Raw genomic sequence first — 26107 nt, forward strand, 5'->3', positions numbered from 1 at the left:
TTGTATAGAAATGCAAGAGACCTGACCTGAAATAGTCCAAATGAGCTTAAAAAGAGCAAAGTTGGAGGACTCACACATTTCAATTTCAAAGCTTACTGCAAACTACAGTTACCAAGACAGTGTGGTACTAACATAAACACAGACAAATGGACCAATGGAATGGAATTGAGAGTCTAGTAATAAACCCTTACATTTATGGTCTCTTGTCCTCAGTTCATGAAATCAGAGCCATAAAAGTGAAATGGGTGTCTTATTCATAACATACCACGTTCCACCATAACTGGGTTTACATCAATGAGGTGACTTTTGGAAAGCATCTGAGGATGGTGGTTAATTGTCAGGGGAACCAACCCTGAACAGAGGGTTGGAATTTTCAGTCCCAGGACATGTATGCCTGGGAGGCAACTCCAGGGGACTCGAGGTTAAATCCATCACCAATGGTCAATGATTTAATCAATCATGCCTATGTGATGAAGCCTCCAGAAAAACCCAAAAGGAGGAGGTTTAGAGAGCTTCCAGGTTGGGGAACCAAAACACTTCCCAGTGCCACATCCCAGGCCCCATGAGGACAGAAGTTCTTTGCTCAGGACCTCCCCCGTGCATCTCTTCTCTGGCTGTTGACTCATAGCCTTTAATATTCTTTGAGATAAGTTGGTCGTCTAGTAAGTAAACAGGTTTCCTGAGTTCTGTGAGCTGCTTTAGCAAATTAATCCAACCTAAAGAGGGGGTCGTGGAAACTTCCAATTTATAAAAGTCAGTTGGTCAGAAGCATGGGTAACAATCTGGACTTGTGCCTAGTCTGAAGTCCACTTTAGTAGATTAAACAAACCCTAGGAGGGGGTCATTGGAACCTCGAATCTACAGCTGGTCAGTATGAGCCCGCATCTTAAGTGGGTAGGGGGCAGTCTCATGGGACTGAGCCTTCAGACTGGAATCTGATAGTGTCAGAATTGAGTTAAATTATAGGACACCCAGCTGGTGTTCAGAGCATTGCTTGGTGGTGTGTAGAAACCAACCCTTCCCTCCCCAACACTGGAATTGGTCCTGGAACTTTTAATGCATTTAGCATATTTCAGAAAGTCGTACAAGGCAGGCTCTGGACCTTTATAAACTGGGTCTTTGCTGACATAGCAGAGCATTGCAGTGAGGCAGCTGCCGTCTCACTGGCCCCAGTGTCTTCCTCCTGCCCTGAGAGCTGCCACAGTCTGTCCATGTGACAGGCATCGTCTTTGTAAGGTGATGTCATCTGTGGCTCAGAGGATGGACCATGGGGTCAAAGAGACCTGGATTCAGCAACTGTTCCTACAAACTCTGGGCAACCTGATCTCTGAGTTTCAGCTTCTGCACCTGTTTGGGGATAACACTGGTCTCCCAGGGTTGCTGCTGGCAACCTGCAACCTGTTGACTCAGACAACCCACATCAAATTCCCAGCACAGGCCTGGCACAAATGGAGCACTCAGCAAATGCCAGGAATGACTAGTCCTCATTTTGCTCTATGGAGATTTGGCATATCTGCTGGGAGGGGGAGGGATGGCCTAGGAAAGAAAGAGGAGGGCACAAAGAGGTGGAGGCGGAGCCTGATTATCCTGCAGCTACTCAGGAAGGGGATCCAGGCAGCCTCTTCCTGGCTACAGATTACTTTGGAAAATGGGCCTCAAATGGCCCCAGACAGTCCCATGGCTGTTAAAGGATGCAGGTGCTGGAAGGCTTACGATATATACACGGCTCCTCAGGCCCTCCGTACCCCAGGGAATGCCAGTACCCACTCACTGTCCAGCTTTTATGAGTATTTTTAAAACTCTCCTTTGAACCTCTCTGTAGGATGGTGTCATCAAATGTCTTGTCCAGATGACAAAGTTATTTATTAACAGACCCAAAAATGACTACATCCAGTGCACACCTCTCCTTAGCATAGTTCTCTTAATGATCCACCCCATTAAAAAAAAGGAGGGGGGTGCTTCCTCTCTAAAGTCTCTAAGCGCTCTGAAGTACCATTGCTTTCATTTCGTTAACAGTGGTTTCCTAGGCCAAACCTTGCGGCTAGTCAACTGACTGCCCGCTCTGCCCCTTGGGAGCATCTTATCACTTAATAAATCCTCGCCTTGCTTTCTTGACCTCCACGCCTCATCTCTGAATTCTTTCTGCAAGGAGATGAGAACCTACTCTTTGGTAACAAAAGCTTGAAGGAACCACGCAGTTTCAGAGGGACTGAAACAGGCCGAGCTTGGGGGTAGGGTATGGGGGTGCAGTGTGCAGACATGAGATGGGAAAAGTGGGAAAGGGCCTTGCGGGTCTGGATTTCATCCTTAGAGTCATGAAGAAGCATTTACAGGTGAGCTGTAGAGCATCCACTGTGGTCTATTTGGGATGGTAGGTTAGGAAATAAGGAGGTGGGGCTCAGAGGGATGGAGGCGGGAGGCCCTTTTGGCTGAGTGTGGGTCTCCAGGGAATGTTCCTAGTGAAGGGTGCCTGCTGAGAGTGATGCCTCCCTCCATGTGGACTGTGGACTGGCAACGGTTTCCTCTGAGGGAGGAGGAAGAGCTTTCCTGAGCCTTAGGAAGGCCTGACAGCTTCCCCTGTGCACTCTTGGGAGAGGTGCAATGACTCCACGTTTCTCAACTCACAGTGCACCTTACTTCATCTATACCTTCATCAGTTTCCCGCTTCTCATATAATTTTGAAGCCAATCCCAGACATTATGTATTTCATTTAAACATCCAGGAATAGATCTCTCTTTTTTTTTATTGTTACATATAGTTAGTTTACAATGTTGTGTTAATTTCTGCTGTACAGCATCGTGACTCAGTGATACATTCCTTTTCATATTCCTTTTCCCTCCAGGCCCTGGACAAGGCCACTGGGCACCGTGTAACATCACCCTGCTAGTAGGTGGCAGAGCTGGGATTCAAACCCAGGTGGTATGAGAGCTCTGGGCACCTGGGGGAGTCTGGTTCAGTTCTAATCTAGGATGCTGCCTTCTCCTCCCAACCCCACCTTCAGAAGGTATAAACGTGTCCAGCTTTGGAGGCCTGCAGGCAGGTATGGAAGGTGGCATTAAAGAAGGTCAGGAGAGAGAGTTGTAGATGGTGTGTGGAGTGTGGTGGGGCAGGAATGGAGATGAGGCTGTAAGTGTGTTGGGTTGGGTGGCCTCGTTTATGTCTTTATATCCAGTTGGCACAGGAAGGAGTTCATCTTTTATCCACGGCAATGGGGAACCACTGGATATTTTAAAGCAAAGAAGAAACTCATTCACTCATTCATTTATTCATTCATTCATTCATTCAATAAGCCCATGGGCACATGAAAAGATGCTCAACATCGCTAACCATCTGGGAAATGCAAATCAACGCCACAAAGAGATATTGCTTCACACCCATTAGAATGGCTGTCATCAAAAGTACACAAATAAATGTCGGCGAGGATGTGGAGAAAAGGAAACCCTCATACACTGTTGGTAGGAATGTAAACTGGTGCAGCCACTGTGGAGAGCAGTATGGAGGTTTCTCAACTAAAAATAGAACTATCATATGACCCAGCAAATTCCCCTCCTGGATATGTATCTGAAAAAAATGAGAACACTAATTCAAAAAAATACATGTATCCCAATGTTCATAGCAGCATTATTTACAACTGCCAACATGTGGCATTTTCCACACCTGTAAAAAAAGAAAATAAATTACAGACCTTACCCTGTGAACTGGTACAAGGATTAACTGGGTTACTATTTCAGTGTGCTGAGCTCTGCCGAGGCGTGGGCACCGTTTGGGTGCCTGCCTGTCTGTTGCTCGGGACACAGAGCAGCACGGTGCTGTGGACCTGCCCTCAGGGGCTGGCAGTCCGGCTGCAGGGCTAACACTGTGTGAACAGTACAACGCAAGGTCAGACAACATGTACCCTGAGACGGGGACAACAGAGCATCGTGGGGAGGATGCCGGTCCTGGTGGGCTGTTTCTTTTTCTAAGACTTTTTTTTTTCTTAAGTGTTCTGTTATTCCCTTGTAGTTTCCATGATGTCATTTTCTGAAGCACAGCATTCCAGATGTTTTGAAAAAGCCATTGATCTCAGTCCAAGCTCCTTATTTTACAGCTAAGGTAACTGAGGCCCCCAGAGAGGGAGAGTGAATTGCCCAGGGTCACAGAGCTTTTTATGGTAGAGCTGAGTCCCAGACCACTGCTTTTAATTTTTTAATTTGTGTGTGTGTGGGGGGCAGGGAGGTAATTTAGTTTATTTATTTAACTAGTATTATTATTTTTTAAATGGAGGTACTGGGGAATGAACCCAGGACCTCATGCACACTAAGCATGCGCCCTACCACTGAGCTATACCCTTCCCTGCCCCCGACCACTGCTCTTTTCCATTATTCTAAACAGCTTTTTAATGGGTTGAATCTCTAATGTAGAGGAACAAGAGTTCACCTTAACAGAGATTTAACCTGCAGGATGTCTAGAATCTTCATCTGGACTCAGAGATTTACCCAGCACCCCAAGGAAAGCCTTTTTTAAGACTTCCAAGGACAAAAGACCCGGAGGGAAAGGGGCCATGCCTGTGTGCCAGCAGAGAAGATAAGAAGAACAGTGTTTAGTGACTACAGGGGCCTGGGAACCCATAGGTTGTAATAGTTCAATTAGTTATTAGTGCTTGCTATGGCCCAGGTAATCTGCAAGATGTCAGAAATGCCAAAGTAAGCAAGCCAGTCTCAGACCCTGGCTTCATAGAGCAGGGGTTCTCAACATTGGACAACTTTGCCCCCCCAGGGCACATTTAGCAAAGTCTGCAGAAATTTTTGATGATCCTGACTTAGGAGGGGGTTGCTCCAGAGATGCCATCCACATCCCACAATGCGTTGGAGAGCCCCCACCACAAATAATTATTCCCCCAAAATGTCAACAGTGCTAAGGTTGAGAAAACCTGCCACTGAACATAAAGTCAATGATAATCAAACAAGTAGTTAAAGTATAATTAGTGTTATGGTACAGGAAACTCAAGATACTGTAAGAAGAACCTGTAATATGAAGACTTAACCTAGAGATCAAGGCAGGTCTCTGAGAATAGGGGATGTTTGAATCCCCAAGGATGAGTGGGAGCTTGCAACTCAAAGGAGTGAGGATGGGAGACCCAGGATATGGCAGAGGAGGGGGTGAGGCTTACAAAGTCCTGGAGGAGGAAGAGACCTCTTTCAAAGAATTGAGATATATTTAGTATGGTTGGAGCAGCCTGAAAATGGAAATCACAAAAGATGAGTCAAGGAGATTCTCAAAAGACACCCCATTAACATGCAGTAGGTGTCTACCAGGCACCATTCCCTGTCCCCATGCTGGCAAGTCCTACCTGGACCAATTAATAGCACTGCCCTTGAGGAGCTTCTAGTGCTGAGAAGTGAAGGATTTTGGCTTTTACCTTAAGGGCAATGGGAAGCCGTGGGAAGGCTTTATCTAGGCGATGACAGAGTAAGATTAGCATCTTAGAAAGCACGTGGGGGATGGATTTGGGGGCCACAAGAGTGGAAGCAGGAGGACCAGTTGGAGGTTGTTACCGTAATCCAGGTAGCAGATGAAGGTGGCCTGAACTAGGAGAGACACGGGCACATGGAGGAAGGACAGATTCCAGAGACATGAGGTGGATACACATATGTGCATGTGCAGAACAGATGGTTTCAAATTACATTAAAAATCCGAGAATAGAAGTGAATTTACAAAGTAGATGACCAGGTTTGTTGGTGAGTGCTGACAACAGTTACCTCCCTACATGGTTCTATTTGTCTTCTCCAACTGTTTGCATGAGCTGGGAGAGTGGCTTGAGACTCCTGGCCATGGTTGATGTCCTAAAAAACCTGAAGTTCATGTTTCCCTTCCCCATCTCTCCCCCCACCCCCATTCTGTACGAAAGGAGAGGGCTCTGTGCTGCTTGCTTCTCCTGAAGGCCAGGCCATTTCTCTGCCCCCAGGCATCTTCTTTCCCTGGTCCCAGACAACCTTGCACATTCGCAGTGACTTATCCTGTTTGCAGACGTCAACCGCATGCAGGTTTAGCGAATCTGATCATTTACTGATGGGCCTTTGTTTTCTGGTCTTTTTGCTTTGTGATACCGGCTGGTGCCATGACTGGTCAGTTCTTTGTAAGTTTCCCAATGCTGCTGTAACAAATGTAGTGGCTTTAATCATCTTACATGTTTTCTCTTTCAGTTCTGGAAGCTGGAACTCTAAAATCAAGGGGTTGATAGGGCTGCATTCCTTCTGGAGAGTCTAGGAAAGAAGTTTCTTGCCTTTTCCAGCTTCCAGAGGTGGCTTGCATTCCTGAGCTCATGGTCCCTGCTTGTGTGGCCGTATTTCTGTATTTTCCTCTACCTCTATTTTCACACCATCTTCTCTGACTCTAATCCACCTTTCTTTTAAAAGGTGATTATATGATTATACTGGGCTAACAGGATGATCAGTGATCATTTCTCCTATTTTAAGATTCTCAACTCACACCTGTTAAGTGCCTTTTGCCAAGGTAGCATACTCAAATTCCAAGGATTAGGACGTGGACATGTTTAGGGGGGTGATTGTTCAGCCTGCCGCAGGCCCCTCACAGCTGCTGCACCCTTGTACATCACCGTGAAGACCACCCACACTCCTTGCTGGTGGGTGAGCCCCACTGGTTCTTCTGGAAAGGCCAATCCAACCCCCCATAGTCACTCCCTGCATGGGCCCTTTCAGTTCGCACCAACATGTTCAACTATTTTCAAAACACGTTATGAGTCAGGGTGACTAAATTAGGGGCGTCCAAGCTCAGATTCACATTTGTCTCTAAGATGCTATGCCTAGGTGTTGAGCTGAGGTGCGGACTCACTCTTGCATTCATTTATTCCAGAGGTTAAAAAGACAAGCAAACAAACAAAAAAAAACCCAAAACCAAAAGAAACAAAGCACCTGCTGACTTACACTGATCAGCTATGTTTCTTTTAAGATGCCATTGTTGCCATGGTGACCAGAGGCTAAAGAGATTCTCTCACCTCTTTCTCATTTCCCACCCCTCTGTACGTTTCCTCAGCAGATCTCCATTGCGTTCATTTATGGATACGTCAGGGGCACTCTCCTACCTAAAGAAAATCCTCGTTCTGCTTTCTGCAAGTGGGCATCTCTGGGGCAAGTGAATCCAGCCTCCAGGATTCATAGGCCATAAGTTGGCATGTCTTGACCTGCCTCCTCCAGGCAAATGCAGGAGAAACTGGCTGGTGTGCTCCCAGTGAATAATTAATCAGCATCCAACTGCCAAGTCTGTGCATGCTGTCAGTGTCAATGTCTGCAGTGGGGAGAGATGTGGGGAAGGACTGAGGGAGGACAGAGCTGGTCCAGGGCCTAGAGAGAACAGGAGAATGAATCCACTTGTTAGACCCTCTCTTCTGCACTCCTTTCCATGATGACACATCAAGTCCCATGATTACACACCCCATACCCCACCACTGCCATGGTCTAAGAACCAATCAAGGCCCAGGAGGCAGTGAGGTACAAGATCTAAGATGGAAAGATGTGATTTTGTTCCCAGCTGTGGGACCTCAGGCAGGGCAGTCTCCCAAACACACCTTCCCTATCTGTAAACTGCAATCAAGACCTCTGCCTCATAGCCCTCCCAGCTCCCTTTTCCCCTCTATAAGAGCGTTGTCCCCCTGCCATGAGAATTTGCACTTGGCTTGCCATGGTTGCAGATCCTGAATTGCAATTTTCAATTTACTCAAATAAATCTATCTTTGCTGGAGGAAAAACAAAACCCTCTGTTTCACCTGCTCTGTGGAATCCTTATGAGGATCAGATCGGGTCACTGGGACTGAGCACATGATGATGACGGTGATGGTAGTGATGGTGATGGTGGTGGTGGTGGTGGTGGTGGTGATGGTAGAGACAATGTCATAAAATTGGTATCATACAACATGCAGCCTTTTCAGACTGGATTCTGTCACCTAGCACCTGAGGTTCTTCCATGGATTTTCATGTCTTGATAACACATTTCTTTTTAAGGCTGCGTTATATTCCATTGCATGGATATGCCACACTTAGTTTACCTAACCACCTTTCCATGGACATCTTGGTTGCTTCCAAGTTTACAGCTGTTATACATATTCATGTGCAGGTCTTGTGTGGACATAAGTTTTCAGCTCGTTGTGGGAAATATCTAAGAGCATGATGGTCGCTGGATCATATGGTAAGCTTATGTTCAGCTTTGTAAGAAACTGCCAAATCGTCTTCTAAAATAGCTGTACCGGGGGGAGGGTGTAGCTCAAGGACTAGAGGATGTGCTTATCATGCATAAGGTCCTGGGTTCAATCCCTAGTACCTCCTCCAAAAATAAACAAATAAACCCAATTACCTCCTCCCCCCAATTTTTTTTTTAATTAAAAAAAAAAATAGCTGTACTATTTTGCATTCCCACCGGCAATGAATGAGAGTTTCTGTTGGGCTACATTCTTGCAAGCAACTGCTGTTGTCATTGCTTTGGATCTAAGCCATTCTAACAGCAGTGAGCATTCTGTAGCAGTATCTTATTTTAATCTGCAATTTCTAATAACATATGATGTTGACCATGCTTTCATATTTTTATGTGCCATCTGTATGTCTTCGCTGGTGAGGAGTCTGTTTAGGATTTTTGGGCCATTTTAAAATTAAGTTGTTTTCTGATTGTTGAGTTTTAAGAGTTCTTTGTGTATTTTGATGACAGTCTTTTATCAGATATGTGTCTTGCAGAGATTTTTCTCCCACTTTGTTTATCTTATCATTCTCCTTTTTAAAAAAAAATAAAACTGGGAATTGAACCCAGGACTTTGTGCATGCTAAGCATGCACTCTACCACAGAGCTATGCCCTCTTCCCTCTTTTCATTCTCTTAATATCATGCAGTTTTAAAAAATTTTTAATGAAGTCCAACTCATCAACTTTTTCTCTCATGGATTGTGCTCTTGCTGTTTTATCTAAAAAGCTATTGCCAAACCCAAGATAACTTCTTTTCTCCTATGATATCTTCTAGCAGTTTTAGAGTTTTGTGTTTTACAATAATGTAAAGTCAGTGATCCATTTTGAGTTAACTTTTGTGAAAGATGTGAAGTCTGTGTCAATAGTCACTGTTTTGAATATGGAAGTCCAGTTGTTCTGGAACCATTTGTTCAAAAGACTATCCTTTTCCCATTGTTTTTGCTCTTTTGTCAAAGATCGGTTGACTGCATTTGTATGGGTCTCTGTCTGGGCTCTCTGTTCTGTTCCATTGATCTTTTGGTCTATTCTCTCACCAATGTCACTCCGTCTTGAGTACCATGGCTCTATAGTAAATCTTAAAGTCAGGTATTGTCAGTCTTCCAAGTTTCTTCTTCTTCAGTACTGTCTGTGTTGGTTATTCTGTCTTTTCTCTTCCGATATTAAGTTTAGGATTAGTTTGTTGATATCTACAAATAACTCTCTGGTATTTTAATTTTAATTGCAATAAACCACAGATCAAGTTGGAGAGAACAGACATTTTAACACTTTAGAGTCTTTCTATTCATCAACATGGAATATCTCTCCATTTATACAGTCCTTTGATTTCTATCATCAGCATTTCATAGTTATCCTCATACAGACCTTATAGAAATTTTTTTTAGATTTATCACTAAGTATTTCTATTTTGGGGGGTGCTAATGTAAATGGTATTGTGTCTTTTTATTTTAAATTCCAGTTGTTCATTGGCTGGTATATAGGAAAATGATTAACTTTGTATCCAGCAAGATTGTTATCATCATTTATAATCAGTCAGTTTCAGGAGTTTCTTTGTTGATTCTTTGAGATTTTCTATACAATCATGTAATCTGCAAACAAAGATGGTTTTATTTCTTTTTTTTTCCCAATTTGTATACTTATAATTTCCTTTTTGGGGGCTTTATTGCTTTAGCTAGGACTTCTAGTTGAAATGTTGAAAGGAGTGGTGAGAGGGGACCCCTTTGCCTCATTCCTGATTATAGGGAGGAAGCATCCAGTTTCCCACCACTAAGTATGATGTTAGCTGTTAAGTTTTTGGTACATATTTTTTATTGAATTTTTAAAATCAAAGTGTATTTGATTTACAATATGGCAGATATTCTTTTTCAAGTTGAGGAGGCTCCCCTCTAGACCTAGTTTTCTGAGACTTTTTATCATGAATGGGTGGATTTTGTCAAATGCTTTTTCTGCATCTATTGATAGGATCATATGATTTTTCTTCATTAGCTTGTTGATGTGATGAGTCATATTAGTTGATTTTAGAATGTTTAACCAGCTTTTTATACATTGTTTGACTTAATCTACTAATTTTTTGTTGAATATTTTTGCATCTATGTTCATTTTTTTTTTAAGTCCCCCAGGTGAGCCCAATACAGTTTGGCTAAGAGCCACTGACATAGAGAAATAACGATGTATTCTGAGAGGTGTGTCTGGGGATATTCACTGCAGTATTATTGATAACAGTTTAATATTGGAAAACATACAAGTGTCCATTAATAGAGAACTAGCTAAAGCAGCCATGGTACATTCATACCGTGGAATACTGGCAGTTAACATAGAATGGGTAGATTTATACATACTCACTTGTTAAGATACCTGAAAGGTGTTTTTAAATGAAAAGAAGCATGTTGTAAAATAATTGCTAGTGTAATCCTATTTTTATTTACCTCCTCAAAATTATATATTTCTCCATGTATGTAAGTATGTAAGGCCATAGAGGAAGGCCTGAAAGGATGCGTTAATAAATTGATTACGCTGGGAAGGGTAGGAGATTGAATTAGAGTCAAGGAGACTTTCCCATTATCTTTTCTGCTTAGAATTTTTACAGTGAAAATGTATTACCACACTATTTGTCCACTAAAATATATTTGTAAATTATAATAGCACTTATGAAGTTCCAGGTACTGTGAAAAGTTGTGAAAACTCCAAAATAAACAATACATGGTCCCTGTTCTAAAGGGTTTATAATCTGCTGGGAAAGATAGACCTGTAAAAGCAAGAATAAAGTATTATTCATACTATGGTGGAAATGTATACAGGTCACAGGGAAGCTTAAAGGGGGAAGAATCAGTGAATTTTACCTCTGAGTGGTTGTTTGAGATATGGAAAGGTAACAGGGATGTAGCAACCCTTGAGCTGCATCTTAAAAGATGAGTTGTGTTAATTAACCCAGGAGGCCATTAGACAGAGATGACTCTGATGTTGTGGCCACCTACACAAGAAAACCAAAATCTGAGCTTGAAAAGGCCTCAGGGTTATGAAACTGGGCTTCAAACTGCAGCCAATCAATAATGTGCTTGCTCTGTTTCTGCCTTTTCTCTAAAAAAGTCTCTCCCCACTTCCTGTCTTTTGGAGCACTCATAACCACTTCTGGTTTGGTGCTGCCCAATTCAAGTCAATAAATGTTCAAATAAACTCAAAAAAGTTTGGATGCTTCAGTTTATCTTTTAACCGTAGAGAGTTTCTGGTCACTGGGACGTGGGTATGGGGTGGAATGCACAACACTGGGAGGGAGGCTGGATGGGACGTCCAGGCAGAGGGAGCCTTACACACAAAGGCCAGGAGGCATGTTTACTGTGTTTGGGGATTATGTGGCTGTGCTGAATGTTCCCAACAGGTAAGAAAGGAGAGACGACTGAAGAGGTAAGCCCACCTTCACGTTCAGAGTATTACCAGGAGAGGAGGGGTCACACACCACGCATGTGCAGTGCTGGGTTTGCCCATCCTTCAGATGAACACGCAGAGGGAGCCTCAGGAGAAAGCAGTAGCTGTGACTGTGGCACCAACTAGACTTGTGTCCTCAATCCAGCTCCCCCACTTCAGAGCAGTGGAATTGTTTTCAAATTACACCCAGCCTCTGTCTCCACATTCCTGGAATGGAAATAAGCATATCTCCCTGGTAGTGTTACCTGAAAGTAGGTTCTTGTCCTGCTGCTGAAAGAATTCAGAGACGAGATACAGAGGTCAACATAGTGAAGTAAGAATGTAGCGGTGATAGAAAACTCTCAAAAGGAGAGCGGGCCGACTCAGGTGAGTAGCTGTGCTGAGTTTCTTTGTCAGGCTGGTTTTATGGGGTGTAAAAATGAATGGGTGGAATATTCATGGGGGAGGGAGAAGCTTGGGGTCGTATTTCCTGATTTTCACCCCAGCTCCACCTTCCCCAGGGGATGAGGGATTTTTGTTCTTATTTAATCTCAATCAGAAGTATCACGGTGTCAGTGCATGATGGGTATTTCTAATCTGCAAGGCTAATTTTATTGTAATAAGGGCATAATGAGCAAGAGATTACTTGCTGATGCAGAAGATGCCTACCTTTCTCCAGGTTTCTTTGTCATCCTCCAGAACACCTGTAGACCCAAAATGGGTGGTTTCTTATCAGTCCAGAGGTTCTTGCTTTTCTCTGTCTGCCCAAGGACCCCCATTTTTCACAAGATGCATGGTTTCCTGCTATATAGTCTGCTCCCCTCTTTCTCTGCTCATATCTAGCTCTCTGCCTGCTCTAACTGTAGGACCCTCATGTATAACACATTATATAAAATATGTAGGAAGCCCCCAAACTGATACAGCAGAAGATCATCAGCAAAGGATTGTCCCCTCTCTTCCCTCTCCCACACCTCCTCCCATCTTCCATGTAGGCAAAACACTCGTCACACAGACCCTCCGTCTTCCTCCCCATGCCTAGTTCAAGATCGAGGGACCAGAGAAAAGCCCTGCCCCCGCCGGAGGAAGTGGCAAGTCATTGTGGGAAAGGGCCCTGGGAGTGGCAAGGGTTTCCTGGATCCGGGGCTTCGAAGCCGGTGTCAGGCAGAGGAGATCTGGGCCAGCTTCCTGACCCCCAACCCCACACCCCACGGGAGCTCTGATTTCTCCTCTCTGGCTCTTTCTGGGAACCGTGCCTGCAAATTTTTCTGGATTCATGTGCTTTCAAAACCTCCGAATGAAAATGTTCTAAACTACTGTGAACTAAGAACACAGCTGGCTCCTTGTTTAAAGGTCACCTTAAAATCTTTATAAGCAAAGGAATTCGATTTTTATTGGAACACTGTGTCCCTAATAATAACACTCCTGGGCCCTCCTGTGTCCATGTTGTGCTTTTCAAAATGCCTTCCCTGACCTCATCTCATCTGATTCTCAGAAAACTCTACAGAGTAGCCGGGCAAGGGCAGGTCTTACCAACCTCGGTTTACAGATGAAGAAACAGAAGCTCAGAGAGTTTCTGTCTTACCGAGCTTGTCCATAGCAGCCATGAGATCATCTCAGGCTCTTTCCTCCATGTGGGACAGGATCTGGGCCCACGCAGCCACATGGCTTTGGGGGACAAACACCCTCTGGTCAGCTGCGGTGCAAAGACAGCCCGAACTTAGGAGGCAGGCAGTGCAGGGAGGTCCAAATCCAACTCCATGATCTGTGCGCGCCCAGACAAGATGCTGCCTAGGGCTCAGTTTCCTCTTTACAAAACAAGAACGAGATCCTGTGCTTAGATCGTGACATTTTATAAAACCCCAACAAGAAGATGCCAATGAGAGTGCTTTCAAAACCTGGCACGCCAGCTGCATTAGGGGACGAGAATGGTTTGGGTTTTGTCGATGCCACTGCTATTAGGAGCAGTGGCTTTGCTGGGTAGTCGGAGGACTGAATATATGCAGGGAGCCTGGTTCGATGCCAGGCACGTTGTAGGTACTCAGTAAGCCGCTGTTATTTTCGTTATGTGCTGTGGCTCAGTAACTTCCCACTTGGCTCCAGGTTTTTGTCCCCCAGGACAATCAGGGACCCCATCATCAGCTTGCAGACAACATGGTCTGGACCTCATAGCAGATCTGCAAAAAAAAATAAGCAGTTTAACAGGTCAGTGGAACGGCGATCCTCACCCCCGACGCTACAGAGACCAGCCGACCTGAGACCAGGGCAGCTGGGCTCAGAGGGAGTTCTAGTCACACCGTGATGTCACGATGCCATTCCGTTTCCTGGGGAACCGCTTCATCTTCCTCCCCGTCTGCAGGTCTTAGCCTGGCTCCCTGGCCTCTGTGACTTGGTGAATGGGGACAGGGGAAGTGTCTGGATCACAAATCCCTACTTCTGGCATGAATGGCTGTGACTATTTTCGGAGGCTTTGAAATTCTGGGCTTAAATGAGGCTTGGGATCTCTCTGGAATTTTCCCTATTCATGCCCCAATTAGCAGGGACAAGAAAGAGTTGTTTCTGTTTGCTCCTCCTCATATCCAAGCTGGAGGCCCCCATAAACAAGCACCGGAGGAGCGATTTTGCCGGTGGTGATGGTCCTGTTCTCCTGACAATGGTATGCAAGGTCTGGAGAACGTTTGTTCAACACAGATTTTGGGGGCCTTACTTTGAGCTTGAAACTAAGCTGCATTCTGGAAATATATCAACAAAAAAAGGGTCCCTGACATTAAAGAATTCATAGTTTATTAGGGAATGCCAATAACTAGCCAGGCAAGTACAATCCAGTGGGATAGGGGCTCTAGAAACATGGGAAAGAGGTGTTTTACACAACTTGAGCGTGTGGATCAGGACAGGCTCAAGTGAAGAGTGAGAAAGGAAAAGCCAGAGATAGGATCCAATGGAATATTTAAGGGACAAGCAGAGCTAAGAGGAGCCACAGTGGAAACTGGGCAGTCGCAGAAAAACCAGGGGAAAACAAGACATATAAACAAGGAAGGAGAAAAAAACCAAAGGGCAGAGTGGTCAGTAGGAAGCTGCAAACTGAAAAGTGTTGGCTAGATCTGGCCATGAGGTCAATGTGAATATTTTAAGTAATTCCACCAGGGATGCTGAGGGAGAAACCCAGATATCAGGGTTTCTGATAGATGGAGTGGGATGTTAGCGTCAATCAGTCTTCCAAGAAACCTGGCTGGAAATATGGCAAAATCTTGAACCTGGGGGAGTACAGTACATAGGTGAACATTGTACTATTCCATTCTTGTCTGAAAAGATTTACACTGCTAATTTCACGGTATTGGCTGAAGGAAAGAAGAACGCTAGGGCAGTGGCTAGGTTGAATATAAGACTAGGAAGCAGTTTCCTTGTTTTAATGAATGAGGCTTGAATATATTTAAATCCTGGTGAAAAGATGGGGCTAGAAAGAGAAAGGAATAAAAGGATGATTAAAGGAGAAGGAAGGAGGGGATGGAATCCAACGCAAGGTGATGCATTTGTCTTGATGAGCAGGAGAAACACTTCTTTGGAGAAGGACGAGGACCAGCAAAATTATAGAGCTCCCCCTTTGATTGTCTCTACTTTCTCTATCAGGGCAAAGTTGGCCAATGGAAATCATGGCCAGAGGAAAGTTCTAGAGCAGCTATTGCAGGGAACAAGAGCAAGTGCAGGTGTGTAGTTTTTTCCGATCATAGTAGTATTTTTAAACAATTTTTTAAATTGAAGTATAGTTGATTTACAATGTTGTGTTAGTTTCGGGTGTACAGCAAAGTGATTCAGTTAGGTGTATATATATGTGTACATATTCTTTTCAGATTCTTTCTCATTATTGGTTATTATAAGAAATTGAAGGTAGTTCCCTGCGTTATACAGTAGGCCCTTGTTGTTCATCTATTTTATATATAGTAGTTTGTATCTGCTAATCCCAAACTAATAATTGATCCCCCCCTTTCCCTTTTGGTAACCATAGTTTGCAGGTGTGTAGTTTTGATTTTTGCAAAGACATTCTTCCAAAGCGCTCCCAGCCGTAAGTTCTGCGTAGCCCAGAAGCAGGGATGACCTTGTCATTTGCATCAGCGTCTTGCGTGTAAGAGAGCTGTGGCTTAGGGCTGAGCTGCTGACTAGGGCCCTGCAAATGGCTGGCCAGATTGCCTTGAGGTCTGAATTTGGAGACCTTGGTTTCATTTGCGATGACTCCAATCTGCACATGAGTATGACAGGTTCTTGCCATGTTCTGAAGTCTGAGAACATGATGGGAGAAATCAGATGGGCTGAAATCATCCAGAGCTGAGGTTTTGCCAGGTGAGCGCAAAAATCGTGTCAGTGAGATAAAGGAATTGGAAGTTGTACAAGAAATTTTGTGATGGTTCCTGGGATCAACCCTGCAGAAGGGAGGATGTGAAGACAGGCTGATAGGTGGGAGGTGAGGAGACTGAAGGAGTAGACTGGACAGGGAGATTTTGATAAGGTCCAAGAGTAGGTAAGGTGCATGTAGGAAAGTGAAAGTTTAGGAAGGATGGAGGTCAGGATGAGAGGTCAATCGCATGGCATTTAACAGCTAGGAGGTGTCATGTGTCTTCTGTGGACGAGTTCCAAGTAAGACAAGGTGTAGGTGGGGACATAGGGAAGGGCTAAGGTGGGGTGGAGGTGAATGGTGATGAGACAGAGATGGGAACCAGGGGTTGGACGGCCTGCCCCCGTGACACCGGGCTTCTCTGGTGGTGGCAGGACAGGAGTGACAAGGGAGACCCTAGATCAAATGTCAAGTCCTCCATGAATATGTATGTGTGTGTAAGTGTGTGTGTGTGTGTTTATGAAGATTGTGTAAAAAGATGAAAGGTGTTTCTTGTCCTCTTTATGGCAAAATTATGTTACTTGATGTCAGCTGGTACTTCAGAAAACTGCAAAAGAGGAAAAGCTAGTCTCTGGAGTACTCTGCCATTTTTAATGCAGACTTGGTTTTGACTCTAGTCTGTGACCTTTATGCAGGGGTTAGAACTCTTTGGGGGAACCAACATTTAGCTCACAATAGGAGGCTAAGAAAGAAGTTCAAGCATTTGTAGGTTGGGGAGAGAGTGGATATGAACAGCCTGAGGGCAGCCAGCATGGCTACAAGACGGGAAAGGGCCTCTGAAACATGCCTCAGCTGGGCTAGTGGAACTGTCCTCTCCCCCAGTTCTGCACACCTCACCTCAGGGATCACTGATGTCCTCTGTGCAGACTCTACTGAAACTGCAGAGAAGATTTAGTGGAAGGGCCCATGAAGTCCCTTCCAATTCTGAGATTCTGTAAGAGATCCTTCCAGATGCTGGCGATTCGAAGGTTGATGACTGTTTTGAACAGATCATGAAATCAGCTGAGTAAGGAATGGCGAGAAAGCTGGCAAACAACTTTCTAGAAAGATGAGAGCCCCTGTGTTGGCCGTGTCTAGCTTAGGTGAGGCTCCTGAAGGGGGAAAGTCCCTTCTGGGAAGGGGGTTGAGGACGGGTGGGGCCCGGCAGCCCCCAGTGCACACGTGGGCGGGCTTTCCCGTGGCCGCCCCTCCCTGGCCACCAGGCCTCCGGGCTGTGGGAGAAGCAGCCCGCACAGTGCGCGGTTCTCCACCGCTGCTCCCAGGACCAGCGGCAGCACCCGGGGTCTGGTTAGAAATTCAGATTCTCAGGCTCTCCCTCTGGGTCTGGGGCCCAGAAGTCCGTGTGTCAACCCGTCTTGCAGCTGAATCTGATGCCCACTGCACGGTGGGAAGGCCGGCGGGGTGGTGAAGAGCTCAGTCTTATACACAGATCCCCTTGGATTCAATTCTAGCTCTCTCACCTGTGTGACTCTGGACAAGTTCCCTAACCTATCTGAGCTCTGGTTTTCTCCTAGGTAAAATGACAGTATCTGTAAGGGTTTTGGAGAATTAAAAGAGTCGATATTTGTAAAGAACTTTGTACAGCAAATACAGAAAATAACAGCAATTATGATTGCACCTGCTGTGGCCAGTGGTCTCTGCAACACTGCGTACTTAGATTGACCACCTTTATTTTTTTCTTTCTAATTCAAAGAAGTTTTATTTTTGTGGGGGAAGTCATTAGGTCTATTTGTTTATTACTAGTTTTTTTTTTTAATGGAGTACTGGGGATTGAACCCAGGACTACATGCACGCTAAGCATGTGTTCTATCTTTTACCATTTGAGCTATATTCTCCCTGCCTAGGAAGACACCTTTAAATTTGTGACTTCAGCTACCAGGTTTCTGGCTTTTCTATACCCCCAGGCTGTCAGACGTGGTTTCCTGGCTGACACTCCCCTGTCAATTCAATTCTGCCCCAAATCCAGCCTGACGGGTTCTGTCTACAGAATGGAGAGCTGTTGGCCTGACCTGGCCTGATAAATTTGTTCCCGTGAAGAGACTGACGTACATGCCCAAGGTTGTGACTCCGGAATCGGGGACCAGCACGAGCAGAATGGGGAGGACAGACTGCATTTGGGATGATGTCACTGCTGCCTTTTGGGGGAACATCCTTTACTTCCTGCTACCAGGTTTACTACTTGTCTGCTTTTCACAACGTCACATCTTCGAGTGACCTGGACGGCTTGAAGTCTGTTTTCTTCATAACACACGTCAGCAAAGAACACCTGCACACAGTTTTTCCTCTTGTGTGATCACATCCTGAGCGCTGTGTGAAACGGGCAGAACAGGGCATGTTTCTCCATGTCCTCGGTGGGGAAACTGAGTCCTTGGAGGGGAAGTGCCATGTCTAATCAAAGGTCACAGCTGGTGAACATAATACTACAGCCCACTTTCCTGAGTCCTGATCTGATGCTCCTTCAAATATACCACAGGCTTTCCTAAAATGAGCACGAAAGCTCCTCCAAAGCGGGTGACCTGAGCTCTAGAAGGTCCAACTTTTTGTCTGAAATTCCCTTTCCTCTCCTGGAGGTCATCTTTCTTGCTGCTATTTGACCTAATTTCCTCTGGCTCAGTTCTCAGTGGGGAAGAGGAAGCCCTTGGGAGGAGAAAACAAGAAAGTCCTTCCCTGCACCTCAAGTCTGGCTCACCGTCTGCTCCCCTGACCCCAACAACCTAGATCCCTGAAGAGCTTAGGATGGGTCAGGCCAGCCACAGGGGCACTTCCCTTGTTTTGCATCTGAAACAAGGGGCTTGCTGACAGTTTTTGCATGAACTCAATGTCTATGGTGGATAAGAACCTTTTTTTTTTTTAAATGGGCTTATATAATCTTTTTCTCTTTAAAGTAAATATGGCAACAATCTTTCTGACCTGCCCTCATCCTTGTCTTGGTGTAGGGATCTGGCCGGGTGGAGGGCTGAGGGGCAGGGCTTGGCTTGGTGGTGACAGAGAGGGACACTGTCTTTTCCTGGGAACAGATGTTGGTCTCCAGCAACATTTCAAATCCATGTTCAAGGTTATCAGCCTCCCTACAACCCCCAGTCAGTTTGACTGTGGGGAGGAGAGGCAGGAATTGAAAGTTAAAACCTCTTCAATCTTCTATTTCCCCCAAACACACACATTATTGGCTCCTTGGCTTGAAAGCCCAGGAGAGCCCAGCTCTGGGTTGTTCTGCAGTGAGAGTCTGGAATGGGTGGGGAGGGGGGCTGTGGGGACACCTGAGATTGGGTGCAGGCCTGAATGGCGTGGTCTGCCTGGCATGTGACAGTCGTGGTCAGCAGGCGGTCCGCAGCAGGGGCTGGAGCGTCTGCGCCCAGGCATCACCTGGGCTGCTGCACCGTTGCCATGGCTACCAGTCCCCACAGCTGCTAGGAGAACCTGGTTCTACACAGGCCCTGGGGGAAGGCAGCTTCAGAGCTGGGCCCTAGCTCCAACCCTCTTTTTCTCTCCCATCTTTGTGCTTTTCTCAGTTAGCTCGGGCTGCCGTGGCAAGTTACTGGAGCCCGGGTGGCTTAAACAGAAACGTATCTCCTCACAGTTCTGGACACTGGGAAGACCGAGATCAAGGTGCTGGCCAATTTAGCGCCTTGTGAGAACCCTCCTCCTGCCTTCTCACGTGGCCTTTCCTTGGTGTGTGCACTTAGGGAGAGAGAGAAATGCAACATACGAATTCAGGGGGATACAAGCGGTCGGTCCGTAACGGTCCTTGGCTGCCTGAGTCCTGCCTGGCGAAGGAGTGCCCTGTGCATGAGGACACATGTCTTCTGTCATCCAAACTTTACAATTACTTGGATTCTGTTGAGAACATTGTAGTTAATGTTAAAAATACCAACTTCAAAAATAAACCCCAATGGTAGACATTCAGTTGTTTTTAAATGCATGGCAATGCTCCCTTCATATATGTCTGGATAAAAGAGAAAGTGTTTCGTCTTAGGTCAGGCATCCGATGGAGGGAACTCTCTCACACAGGCTGTGAAGGACAAAAGGGAAAGAGCCCATCTGGTTAGATTAATTGAAGGCATCTGATTTGCTCCTTGACTCCCTTCTAAGAGCCCTGGAGATGACAGGGACCTTCAGTTAGCCACATGAAAAAGCAACTGGGCAGATAACTGCAGAGTCAGCGCCAGATCTGTAGCCGAAGAGATGAGCTGTTCTGAGCCTGGGGGCCGGTGAGAATGAATTCAGTGCCTTTTCCCCCTGTGCTTCTAACAGTGAGGTTCACCACCCACTGAGGCTGCGCCTTCCTGGGCTCTGGGCTCTGTGCCTTCCCTGACTTACCAGCTGCTCTCTTAGAGCAGGAGGGAGGGAAAGCAGGGGCTCGCCGTGGATGTGAAGGCTGCCCCCAGCACCCCCCAGATGTGAGTCCAACTGCCCTGCCACCTTAAGCCCAGGCAACTGCACTGACCTCCACTGTCGCCTGGGCTCGCCCAGGTGGGCTGCTCCACCCCCAGGATGATTGAGTCCATCGTCGCATAGGGATTTGTTGCTGTTGTTGTTGTTAATTTGCATTAATTTTTTTTTTACTGAATTATAGTTGATTTATAATGTGTTAGTTTCAGGTGTACAGCAAAGTGATTCAGGCATACACATACACACACACACACACACACACACACACACACATATATATATATATTCTTTTCCAGATTCTTTTCCATTATAGGTTATTAAAAGATATTGAATATAGTTCCCTGTGCTGTACAGTAGGGCCTTGTTGTTTATCTGTTTCATATATAGTAGTGTGTATACGTTAATCCCAGACTCCTAATTTATCTCTCCCCGCCTTTCCCCTTTGGTAACCATAGTTGTTTTCTATGTCTGTGAGTCTATTTCTGGTTTGTCAGTAAATTCATTTGTATCATTATTTTTAAGATTCCACATAGAAGTGATGTCATATGATACCTGTCTCTGACTTTCCTCAATTTCTTGAGCATCTGTCATGCAGGAGCACGCGGCTGGCGTTTGCTGAATGCGCAGAGCCTGTCCTCGGGGTCTGTGGTCTAGGCTATAAGCCTGCCAGGAATTTGCCGCCGTGCAGAAATACGTGCAGCAGGAACACAGGGCAGGAAGCAGCCACCAGCCTGAGAGAAGACTTCTAGGAGGAGGCGACACCTGCTAGGAATCTTCAGGGGGGGAAAGCTTTCCAGAAAGAGCAGAAATGGACGGGTAAATAGCCTCACCCCGTGCAACTGCGGCGCATCTGATAAATGCAGCAAAACGCCTTGTGGAGAGTGACCGAACTCTCTGAAGAGCAAGACTCATGGCAAGTTTTCTACACGGTGTGTGTGTGTCTGCACACAACCACGCACTAGAAAGAAATTGTCAGAGCTGCCCCAGCGCCCACGGTCACCCCGGAGTCTTGTCTCCTTGTCAGCTGCCGCCTCCTGGGGTGACTGACCCCCTGTGTCCTGTGTGAGGGTGCCCCCTGCAGGCACCCACGCCGGGCCGGTGCAGCCCGCCCGTTCCCGTCAGTCTCCCACGTGTTACCCACCAGCTTTAGTGGCTTCCCCTGGCTCGGGGTGAAGGCGGGACCAACGGCTCTGTTCACAGCTGTATAGGAGCCCAGCTACAGGGAAGCAGGGCACATGGTTTCTCCAGGGAGCTCAGGGGCTACCACAGGGATGGAGCCAGAGGCCCCGGGCACCCAGCGCCTCAGCCAGAACTGCTGTCTTCCCTTGTGTAAGCCTCTGCGTGACGTCTCATCTGAAAATCACAGTTCTGCTGGGGAGTCAGGACTTCACCAGCCTCCCTGACTCCAGCCCTGAGAACAACCACGTCTGAGCTGAAGGCTGCCTGGAATCTTTCCTCTCCTCTCTCCCTGTCCTTCTACACATTTCCTTTCCTCCCTGCTACCCACGCTGCCCGCACCCCTGCTGATTCCTCATTACCCAGAAGTGCTGTCTTTTAGGAATACCCAGTGGCCTCCTGGCCTCGTGCAATGGCTAAGGTTGAGAAATTTCATTTGCTGTTTCTCCCTTTCCGTGTAACTCTTTAACACCTCCTTATGCGTGGTCTGCAGCAGAACCATCTGGAGGGCATGTTCAAATACAAGTTGCTGGGCCCCACTCCTAGAGCTTCTGACTCACTAGGTCTGAGGTGGGGGCTCAAGAATTTTCACTTCCACCAGGTTCCCAGACGATTCTGATGCTGCAGGTCCAGGAACCACCACGGGGTTCTATGCATACAATTGAACATTAGCACAAATCCTTCTTGAGGTATCAAGGGTACGGATGAGTTTAGGACCACAAGGAAAGGGTGATGCTGAGCAGTGGGTGGTAACTGTGCTCAGCTGGGGGTGGGTGGAGGAGAGTGAGATGGTGAAGGAGAAGAGGGGTTAAGAGAGAGGGGTTCCTGGGGTAGGAGGTGGGACTAAAGATGACATGTGATCTCAGATAGAAAGGGTCTGCTCAGCACCTCCCACCGATTGTGTTAGGTCCCGCATCCTGGGGATAGAACCATCTAGAGCTAAAGGTGATTTTAAAATATCACCATGTGTGTTCCGTCATGGACTTGGTCCCCCAAATATTTGTGTCTACTGCTTTCAGAGCATGATGAGGGGGCACTGTGGATACAAAGACACAAAGTTACCATCCTTGCCTTTGAGTTGTGCTTCCTCCAGTCATTGAACCGAACCAATGAACAAGCGCCACGTGATGTGGCAGTGGTGGGAGAGGTGGGGGTGGGGGTGGCGGTGGTCACGGTGGTGATGTTGTTCACGGTGGCGGGCCTGGTACTGGTGGAGGTGATGGTGGTGACGGTGGTGCCAGTGATAACTTTCTGAATCAGGTTCCACCTGGGTGCCAGGCTTAGGGGGAAGCCCTCTCCTTACCTCATCTTATTTACTCCCCCAACAACACAAAGAGACAGACATTATTATCCCTGTTTCATAGATGTCGGAACCCAACCAGTCCACAGTCATACAGCTCAGAATTAAACGGCAAATCAAGAACAGCCAGTTTTTCCTGGCGGCAGGGGCCCAGCCCTTCCATATCCTGACCCTGCCACACCAGCCTGCGTGGCGCCAGATGTTTGCTGTGGGCAGGAGGCCTCGAATTTTATCTGGGGGGAAAGAGGCGGTTAGGTCAAGTCCCTAAAGGATGTGCTGCTGGAGCCGCGACCCTGAGGGACAAAGTGGAGGAAGGTGCTCCAATAAAAGAGCAGTGTTTAGACTTGGAGACTTCAGCCCACTGAATAAAGACTGCTACTTTTAGAGAGTTAAAAGGTTAAAGAAGGCAAACGTAGCTTGGCCACCCAGGGCAGACGTATTTCCAGACATAGCTGGGAGTCCGCTTCAGCACATAAAAGTGAGGGTACTGGGGAAGCGGAGAGGAGCTGAAGCTGGCCGGAGACCCACTGTGCTCACGTGGGGATCAGCCAGATCGCCCAGCAAAACGGATGCTGCGGTCTCAGCAAAGTTCAGAATTCAGTCGTAGGTGTGTCCGTGGGGGCATCAGCCAAAGAAAATCCTCATTTATAAAGGCTCCGGAGAGCAGACGTTTCTAAAAGGTGTATTCCACAGATTTGTGCAAGCACTTCCTTACTTGTATTTTAAAATTTTATTTTATTAAAAATATTTTTCTTTATTGAAGTATAGTCAGGTTACAATATTGTGTTAGTCTCTGGTGTACAGCGTAGCGGTTCAGGCATACATATATCTATATTCCTTTTCATATTCTTTTTCATTATAGGCTATTACAAGGCATACTTGTAAGTGGAAACTTGGTTACTATGGCTACCTAAAAAGTCACTCTACTTAGTGACATAAAGCAACTCTTTGTTATGCTCACAGAGTCCGTGGGTCAGGGATTTGGACCCGGCACAGCAGGGGAAGCTCCCTGATGGCCTCGGCTGGATGGCTCAGGGCTTAAATCATTTGAAGTTTCGTTCTTGTGCATATTGGGTGGTTTATGCTGGCTGGGACCCCATTTCCCTCTTCTGGAAATGAATCTCTCCAGGTGACTTCTGCTGGGCTGGTTTGGGCTTTCTCACAGCCTGGGGGCTGGGTTCCCAAGGTGAGCATCCTGAGAAAGAGAGAGAACCAGGTGGACACCACATGGCTTCGTATGATTAGGTCTTGGAAGTCAGGCAGCATCATGGCTGCTGTTGAGCCAGCGACAAAGGCCAGCCCACGTTCCAGGTTCACGTAATACAAATGGGAAGATGCTAGAAAATATGTGGGACTGGAAATCTCTGCAGCCACCCCCAGGGGTGCCCCCTGGGAGACCCAGGAGGGGAAAGAAGAGGATACTGGCCCTAGAGAGCTAAGGTGCACATCAAAGGAATGATTTCAATGAGCCCAGACTTTTGCATCTTCCCATACACAGAAAAGCGCTAAATTCCTTAACTGGAGGCATCTGGCATTCTTGAATTAACAGTAATCTTTTGATGTTCCAATTATCTAGTCTTTGTTGCAAAAACTCCTATATAGCCTGGATCCTCCCCTTCAGAGCCGTCTCTTAGAGCTATCTGAGAGGCTGCACCCCAGGCTTGATGTCCTCAAAAATGTCCCCCAAATGAAACTAACTCTCAATCTTTAGGTTTTGCATGTTTTTCTGTGAACACTTTTTTTTTTTCTAGAAAGGTTTTGTGGTGCTTACAAAAATGCATGTAACCCCAAAAAGGGAAAAAATAGAGCAAAGGGACTCCAGGCAAAGGAAAAATAGTGTTGTTGAGTGACCAGCAAAGGAAACTGGAAACAGGATAGATGCAAGGGGTCTGCACGGATCTGCCTCAGAACCTCCTGGTGACCAGCAAAGAGAGGCTCGTGGTCTTGACAACACTCACCAAGTCTGTCAGGAAGAACCAGTCTAGTTCTTCCAGAAGATGCACTGCTTCTTCAGTTGCCAAGCCCTGTGCCTGGGGAACGCCTTCCAGAGTTCCTCACAGGGAGACCCATGGTGATGAGGGATGGGAGTTGGTGGAAACCACGCCTTATAGATCCTGCAATCAAGTATTTGCCTGGGGCAGCTTCTCCTGAGGCTCTGCAGTGGGAACAATGGGCCCCCTCTGAGCAACTGTTCAGTGAATGTGGTTCTGTGGGGGGTCAAATGCATTAGTCCCAGAGCACAGCTAGTGCGTGAACTCGCTGACCCAGTGATGGAACTAGATACTCTTGTTACGGAAATGACAGGCCAGCCAAGAAACAAGCACTACTCGGAGGGTTGGAGTACTCAGATTTATTACGCCGGCGGGCTCAGAGGGGCTTCTGCTCTGAAGCTCTGAGCCCCTCCAAGACGTGCACATGAGGTTCTATAGGGTTAATTACAAGTATGGGGCTATTAGCCAATAAGGTTCAAACAACAAAAAGCAAGGAATCAGTACACTGGAGCTTATCAATTTGGAAAAGATCACGTTACTGACACTCGTTGAGCTTGGATTTACGAGTTAGCTTGTTAGCCCAGTAAACTGACACTAAACTTCAGATTTACGAGTTAGCCCAGCAGAATTTATATCAGTAAACCGACACTTATCACACTTAGATTTGTGACTTAGCTTGTTAGCCCAGCTGGGCTTTTCCTTCACACTCTTCCTTCATCCCTCTCTAAACATGACTGCTCGTATACCAGGCTCTTCTAATGATGGAATGCAAAAGAGTTCATGGTTGGAGCCTTTGGAAGGACCCGGAGAGGTTGGGGTTAAATTTCTCCTTGGAAGATTAAGGGGCTGAATCAAGGCAATTGCCTGGAGGTGCTAGAGGGGAGGTCATCTCTGAATGAGCACTACAATTGCACCTCCAGGGACCTTGAAGGAGAGAGAGAAGGAAAGGAGAAAAGCTGAGCCAGCGCCCGTTCCCCACCAGCCCGGAGTAGACCACCAGGCTCTCACTAATACCCCAGTGCTCCAGATCCTGACACAGCGTGCTCCAGTGCATCACCTGGGGGTCACGCTGCCCGGAAGGGGCAGAGACAGTATCCAAGCCATCCATTTGAATAAGAGCAGGCACTTACCACTCTACCAAAAGATATGCTTGTGCTGTGCACTCCAATTTCAGGCCCAGCTTAAGTCATCCTAAAAATGTGGCTTCACTTGAGAAAAGCAAATTGAGATTAATGGCGAACTCA

This window comes from Camelus bactrianus, chromosome 10, assembly GCF_048773025.1.
Source record: "Camelus bactrianus isolate YW-2024 breed Bactrian camel chromosome 10, ASM4877302v1, whole genome shotgun sequence".
Classification (NCBI taxonomy): Eukaryota; Metazoa; Chordata; class Mammalia; order Artiodactyla; family Camelidae; genus Camelus; species Camelus bactrianus.